The sequence below is a fragment of the Lutra lutra genome, chromosome 2, assembly GCF_902655055.1.
Source record: "Lutra lutra chromosome 2, mLutLut1.2, whole genome shotgun sequence".
Lineage (NCBI taxonomy): Eukaryota > Metazoa > Chordata > Mammalia > Carnivora > Mustelidae > Lutra > Lutra lutra.
In genome coordinates this window covers 180835944-180844235 of record NC_062279.1, presented here as the reverse complement: position 1 = coordinate 180844235, position 8292 = coordinate 180835944, and positions in this window count along the sequence as shown.

The following is an 8292-nucleotide window of genomic DNA, read 5'->3' as shown; positions in this document are numbered from 1 at the left end:
CTTGGATTTCATTAATATCTGATAAGTGAATATTCCTTTGATGGAAAATTTAAATCATTCCACCAAATTTATAAGAGCTTGTTGATAACTTTACACAGGTAAATTATTAAGTATACTATGTACCTGCTGAATAATTGTTATTGAATTCTGGATCACATAACATTCTGTAGGAGCTCTCTTATTTCAGAAATCTTGCTTTCGTTTTTGCCTTTAAAAAGCATCCTTCATTCCTTCTTTTCATGGAGGTGTTAAGGTAATTAGAAATACCAAAGATACCAGATTAGTAACAAGTCTGGATGCTTCACTCACAACTTAAAAATGTTGAGACCAAACTGGATTCTTTTATTGCATAAACGATAAGATTTTATTCTGCAATCCAAATTTTCAACAGAAATTCTCTTCTTAATAGCCATTATACTTCAGCATGAAACAAGTTTTTGATAGCTTTCATATTATTTCCACATAAAAAAATTAATCTCAAATTTGACCCTTCAGTTTTTAGAGTCACAATTTGCACTATATCACTAAATACATCATTTAGTACACATAACTTAAAAAAAGAATCAAAACATTTCACTGAAGTAAGGAATGTGGAGATCGATAATATACTGGCACCAGCTCCTGATTCGGGTGATGACTCCAGATGCTTACTTGCCTTTGCAACTGTACCATTAGAGCAAACTCCTACACAGAATTTGAACTCCAAACTGAATGTTTTTTTTTTTTTCAAACTGAATGTTTTTATATATACTTCACGTCTAGCTGTGTTTTTTAGCACTGAAGCTAAAAATCGTTCATGTGCAAATTTCACAGATACTGAAAGGATTGCCATGCTAGGGGTATCTCTGGATATGTGACCCGGCAATGAAAAACACTTTGCTAACTTCCTTTATTGTATGACTTGTTCTTCTTCCCTATCATTGGTTTGTTTCTGCCGTTGGTGCCTGGTGTCACTGAAGTGTGGTACCTGCACGAGCTTTTTGCCCACTATTTTCAAGCTAATACCTCTGAAATGGTCTGGCGCTAAAACTCAGTGGTTATATATACAGAGACTTCTAGTGTTACCTCAGAATGTTACTACAGTCACTCACAAAACACGAACGGTCATATAGAAAATATTAAATGTTTACTTCCATCAATTTTTAAATTTAAGACCTTTCCTTTATAAGGTACTTTTGACTTTGAGCATATCTTTATGAGTGAATTTAAAAGCTATTAAGGTTCATTGGTTCCCTTGCCCCATCAACCAGTGCATTAGTTAGAACACGCTGTAGTTTTGACACTTCATCATCAGTTATAGTTACTAAACAGAACTTAATATAATATAAACTCTTTTGATCTTCCTTTTTTCAAAATCATTTTCATCACCATGAATTAGTTTGTGACTGCTGCTATATTTTGAAAAGATTTATCCTTTCTTAACAAAAGTTGCCCAGTGAATCTTACTTGCATCATCATAATTAAGTTAGTGTTAAAAGTAAATGATTGTGGTGCCTGGGTGGCTCAGGGGGTTAAAGCCTCTGCCTTTCACCAAGGAGTCAAGATGGCGGAGAAGTAGCAGCTGAGACTACTTCAGGTAGCTGGAGATCAGCTAGATAGCTTATCTAAAGATTGCAAACACCTACAAATCCAATGGGAGACTGAAGAGAAGAACAGCAATTCTAGAAACAGAAAATCAACCACTTTCTGAAAGGTAGGACTGGTGCAGAAGTGAATCCAAAGTGACGGGAAGATAGACCGCGGGGGGAGGGGCCGGCTCCCAACGAGCGGCAGAGCAACGGAGCACAAAATCGGGACTTTTAAAAGTCTGTTCCGCTGAGGGACATCGCTCCAGAGCCTTAACTGGGGAGAAGCCCGCGCGGGGTCAGCATGTCCTCAGGTCCCGCAGGGTCAAAGAAAGATCAGGGTGTCTGAGTGTTGCAGAGCTTACAGGTATTAGAACGGGGAAGCCGGCTACAGAGACAGAGCTGAGGAGTGAGCTCTCAGCTCGGGGTTACCTTGAACCGGTCGCAGGCTCGGTCAGCTCAGAGCGTGGCTGGAGGCAGGGTGACGGGAGTAATTGGGCGCTGTTCTCTGAGGGCTCACTGAGGAGTGGGGCCCCTGGCTCTCGGCTCCTCTGGGCCGGACACTGGGAGGCCGCCATCTTCATTCCCGCCCTCCGGAACTCTACTGAAAGCGCTCAGGGAACAAAAGCTCCCGAAAGCAAACCCGAGCGGATTACTCAGCCCGGCCCTGGTTAAGGGCGGTGCAACTCCGCCTGGGGCAAAGACACTTGAGAATCACTACAACAGGCCCCTCTCCCAGAAGATCAACAAGAAACCCAGCCAGGACCAAGTTCACCTACCAAGGAGTGCAGTTTCAATACCAAGGAGAGCAGCGGAATTCCAGAGGAGGAGAAAGCAAAGCATGGAACTCATGGCTTGCTCCCCATGATTCTTTAGCTTTGCAGTCAATTTAATTTTGTGTTCTTTTTCAATTTTTTTTCTCTTCTTCTGCTAAATCTTTTTTAACTTTTACCCTTTTCTTTTTTAACTTTTTTAAATAGTTTAATATATATATATATATATATATATGTATATATATATATATATATATTCCTTTTTATATTTTTTCTTTATTGGTTTTCTTTTTTTAATTGCTTCTTTTTTTTTTTCTTTCTGAACCTTTTTATCCCCTTTCTCCCCCCTCAGGATTTGGGATCTCTTCTGATTTGGCTAAAGCATATTTTCCTGGGGTTGTTGCCACCCTTTTAGTATTTTACTTGCTCCTTCATATACTCTTATCTGGACAAAATGACAAGGCAGAAAAATTCACCACAAAAAAAAGAACAAGAGGCAGTACCAAAGGCTAGGGACCTAATCAATACAGACATTGGTAATATGTCAGATCTAGAGTTCAGAATGATGATTCTAAAGGTTCTAGCCGGGCTCGAAAAAGGCATGGAAGATATTAGAGAAACCCTCTCAGGAGATATAAAAGCCCTTTCTGGAGAAATAAAAGAACTAAAATCTAACCAAGTTGAAATCAAAAAAGCTATTAATGAGGTGCAATCAAAAATGGAGGCTCTCACTGCTAGGATAAATGAGGCAGAAGAAAGAATTAGCGATATAGAAGACCAAATGACAGAGAATAAAGAAGCTGAGCAAAAGAGGGACAAACAGCTACTGGACCACGAGGGGAGAATCTGAGAGATAAGTGACACCATAAGACGAAACAACATTAGAATAATTGGGATTCCAGAAGAAGAAGAAAGAGAGAGGGGAGTAGAAGGCATATTGGAGAGAATTATTGGAGAGAATTTCCCCAATATGGCAAAGGGAACAAGCATCAAAATCCAGGAGGTTCAGAGAACCCCCCTCAAAATCAATAAGAATAGGTCCACACCCCATCACCTAATAGTAAAATTGACAAGTCTTAGTGACAAAGAGAAGATCCTGAAAGCAGCCAGGGAAAAGAAGTCTGTAACATGCAATGGTAAAAATATTAGATTGGCAGCAGACTTATCCACAGAGACCTGGCAGGCCAGAAAGAGCTGGCATGATATATTCAGAGTACTAAACGAGAAAAACATGCAGCCAAGAATACTATATCCAGCTAGGCTATCATTGAAAATAGAAGGAGAGATTAAAAGCTTCCAGGACAAACAAAAACTGAAAGAATTGCAAACACCAAACCAGCTCTACAGGAAATATTGAAAGGGGCCCTCTAAGCAAAGAGAGACCCTAAAAGTAGTAGATCAGAAAGAAACAGAGACAATATACAAAACCAGTCACCTTACAGGCAATACAATGGCACTAAATTCATATCTCTCAATTGTTACCTAGAATGTTAATGGGCTAAATTCCCCAATCAAAAGACACAGGGTATCAGAATGGATAAAAAAACAAAACCCATCTATATGTTGCCTACAAGAAACTCATCTTAAACCTGAAGACACCTCCAGATTTAAAGTGAGGGGGTGGAAAAGAATTTATCATGCTAATGGACGTCAGAAGAAAGCAGGAGTGGCAATCCTTATATCAGATCAATTAGATTTTAAGCCAAAGACTATAATAAGAGATGAGGAAGGACACTATATCATACTCAAAGGACCTGTCCAACAAGAAGATCTAACAATTTTAAATATCTATGCCCCTAACGTGGGAGCAGCCAACTATATAAGCCAATTAATAACAAAATCAAAGAAACACATCGACAGTAATACAGTAATAGTAGGGGACTTTAACACTCCCCTCACTGAAATGGACAGATCATCCAAGCAAAAGATCAACAAGGAAATAAAGGCCTTAAATGACACACTGGACCAGATGGACATCACAGATATATTCAGAACATTTCATCCCAAGGCAACAGAATACACATTCTTCTCTAGTGCACATGGGACACTCTCCAGAATAGATCACATCCTCGGTCCTAAGTCAGGTCTCAACTGGTATCAAAATATTAGGATCATCCCTTTCATATTTTCAGACCACAATGCTCTGAAGCTAGAACTCAGTCACAAGAGGAAATTTGAAAAGAACCCAAATACATGGAGACTAAACAGCATCCTTCTAAAGAATGAATAGGTCAACCAGGAAATTAAAGAAGAATTGAAAAAATTTATGGAAACAAATGATAATGAAAACACAATGGTTCAAAATCTGTGAGACAAAACAAAGGCAGTCCTGAGAGGAAAATATATAGTGGTACAAGCCTTTCTAAGAAACAAGAAAGGTCGGGGCACCTGGGTGGCTCAGTGGGTTAAGCCGATGCCTTCAGCTCAGGTCATGATCTCAGGGTCCTGGGATCGAGTCCCATATCAGGCTCTCTGCTCAGCAAGAAGCCTGCTTCTCTCTCTCTCTCTCTGCTTGCCTCTCCGTCTACTTCTGATCTCTCTCTGTCAAATAAATAAATAAAATCTTTAAAAAAAAAAAAGAAACAAGAAAGGTCTCAGGTACACAACCTAACCCTACACCTAAAGGAGCTGGAGAAAGAACAAGAAAGAAACCCTAAACCCAGCAGGAGAAGAGAAATCATAAAGATCACAGCAGAAATCAATGAAATAGAAACCAAAAAAACAATAGAACAAATCAATGAATCTCAGAGCTGGTTCTTTGAAAGAATTAATAAGATTGATAAACTCCTGGCCAAACTTATCAAAAGGAAAAGAGGAAGGACCCAAATAAATAAAATCATGAATGAAAGAGGAGAGATCACAACTAACACCAAAGAAACACAGACAATTATAAGAACATACTATGAGCAACTCTACGCCAACAAAGTTGACAAACTGGAAGAAATGGATGCATTCCTAGAGACATATAAACTACCACAACTGAACCAGGAAGAAATAGAAAGCCTGAACAGACCCATACCAGTAAGGAGATTGAAACAATCATCAAAAATCTCCAAACAAACAAAAGCCCAGGGCCAGATGGCTTCCCAGGGGATTTATACCAAACATTTAAAGAAGAACTAATTCCTATTCTTCTGAAACTGTTCCAAAAAATAGAAATGGAAGGAAAACTTCCAAACTCATTTTATGAGGCCAGCATCACCTTGATCCCAAAACCAGACAAGGATCCCATCAAAAAAGAGAACTACAGACCAATATCCTTGATGAACACAGATGCAAAAATCCTCGCCAAAATACTAGCCAATAGGATTCAACTGTACATTAAAAGGATTATTCACCACGACCAAGTGGGATTTATTCCAGGGCTGCAAGGCTGGTTCAACATCCGCAAATCAATCAATGTGATACAACACATAAATAAAAGAAAGAACAAGAACCATATGATACTCTCCATAGATGCTGAAAAAGCATTTGACAAAGTACAGCATCCCTTCCTGATCAAAACTCTTCAAAGTGTAGGGATAGAGGGCACATAACTCAATATTATCAAAGCCATCTATGAAAAACCCACCGCAAATATCATTCTCAATAGAGAAAAACTGAAAGCTTTTCCACTAAGGTCAGGAACATGGCAGGGATGTCCGTTATCACCACTGCTATTCAACATAGTACTAGAAGTCCTAGCTTCAGCAGTCAGACAACAAAAGGAAATTAAAGGCATCCAAATCGGCAAAGAAGTGAAACTCTCACTCTTCACAGATGATATGATACTATATGTGGAAAACCCAAAAGCCTCCACTCCAAAACTGCTAGAACTTGTACAGGAATTCAGTGAAGTTTCAGGATATAAAATCAATGCACAGAAATCAGTTGCATTTCTCTACACCAACAACAAGACAGAAGAAAGAGAAATTAAGGAGTCCATCCCATTTACAATTGCACCCAAAACTATAAGATACCTAGGAATAAACCTAATCAAAGAGACTAAGAATCTATACACAGAAAACTATAAAGTACTCATGAAAGAAATTGAGGAAGCACAAAGAAATGGAAAAATGTTCCATGCTCCTGGATTGGAAGAATAAATATTGTGAAAATGTCTATGCTACCTAAAGGAATCTACACATTTAATGCAATTCCTATCAAAGTACCATCCATTTTTTTCAAAGAAATGGAACAAATAATCCTAAAATTTATATGGAACCAGAAAAGACCTCGAATAGCCAAAGGAATATTGAAAAAGAAAGCCAAAGTTGGTGGCATCACAATTCCGGACTTCAAGCTCTATTACAAAGCTGTCATCATCAAGACAGCATGGTACTGGCACAAAAGCAGACACATAGATCAATGGAACAGAATAGAGAGCCCAAAAATAGACCCTCAACTCTATGGTCAAGTCATCTTTGACAAAGCAGGAAAGAATGTCCAATGGAAAAAAGACAGCCTCTTCAATAAATGGTGTTGGGAAAATTGGACAGCCACATGCAGTAAAATGAAATTGGATCATTTCCTTACACCACACACGAAAATAGACTCAAAATGGATGAAGGACCTCAATGTGAGAAAGGAATCCATCAAAATCCTTGAGGAGAACACAGGCAGCAACCTCTTCGACCTCAGCCGCAGCAACATCTTCCGAGGAACATCACCAAAGGCAAGGGAAGCAAGGTCAAAAATGAACTATTGGGGTTTCATCAAGATCAAAAGCTTTTGCGCAGCAAAGGAAACAGTTAACAAATCCAAAAGACAACTGACAGAATAGGAGAAGATATTTGCAAACAACATATCAGATAAAGGGCTAATGTCGAAAATCTATGAAGAACTTAGCAAACTCAACACCTGAAGAACAAATAATCCAATCAAATGGGCAGAAGACATGAACAGACATTTCTGCAAAGAAGACATCCAGATGACCAACAGACACATGAAAAAGTGCTCCATATCACCCGGCATCAGGGAAATACAAATCAAAACCACAATGAGATATCACCTCAAACCAGTCAGAATGGCTAAAATGAACAAGTCAGGAAATGACAGATGCTGGCAAGGATGCGGAGAAAGGGGAACCCTCCTACACTGTTGGTGGGAATGCAAGCTGGTGCAACCACTCTGGAAAACAGCATGGAGGTTCCTCAAAATGTTGAAAATAGAACTACCCTATGACCCAGCAATTGCACTACTGGGTATTTACCCTAAGATACAAACGTAGTGATCTGAAGGGGCACGTGCACCCGAATGTTTATAGCAGCAATGTCTACAATAGCCAAACTATGGAAAGAACCTAGATGTCCATCAACAGACGAATGGAAAAAGAAGATGTGGTATATATACACAATGGAATACTATGCAGCCATCAAAAGAAATGAAATCTTGCCATTTGCGATGATGTGGATGGAACTAGAGGGTATCATGCTTAGTGAAATAAGTCAGTCGGAGAAAGACAACTATCATATGATCTCCCTGATATGATGGAGAGGAGATGCAACATGGAGGGTTAAGGGGGTAGGAGAAGAGTAAATGAAACAAGATGGGATTGGGAGGGAGACAAACCATAAGTGACTCTTAATTTCACAAAACAAACTGAGGGCTGATGGGGGCAGGGGGTGGTGGGAGTGGGGGAGAGGGTTATGGACATTGGGGAGGGTATGTGCTATGGTGAGTGCTGTGAAGTGTGTAAACCTGGCTATTCACAGACCTGTACCCCTGGGGATAAAAATATATGTTTATAAAAAATAAAATTAAAAAAAGAAAAGCCTCTGTTTGGCTCAGGTCATGATCCCAGGACATCCAGCTCTCTGCTCAGCAGGGAGCCTGCTTCCTTTCTCTCTCTGCCTGCCTTTCTGCCTACTTGTGATCTCTGTCTGTCAAATAAATAAATAAAATATTTTTTTAAAAAGCAAATAATAACGATTTTTATTCCTTGACTTAGTTGATAATGTTAAACTGTAAATTAA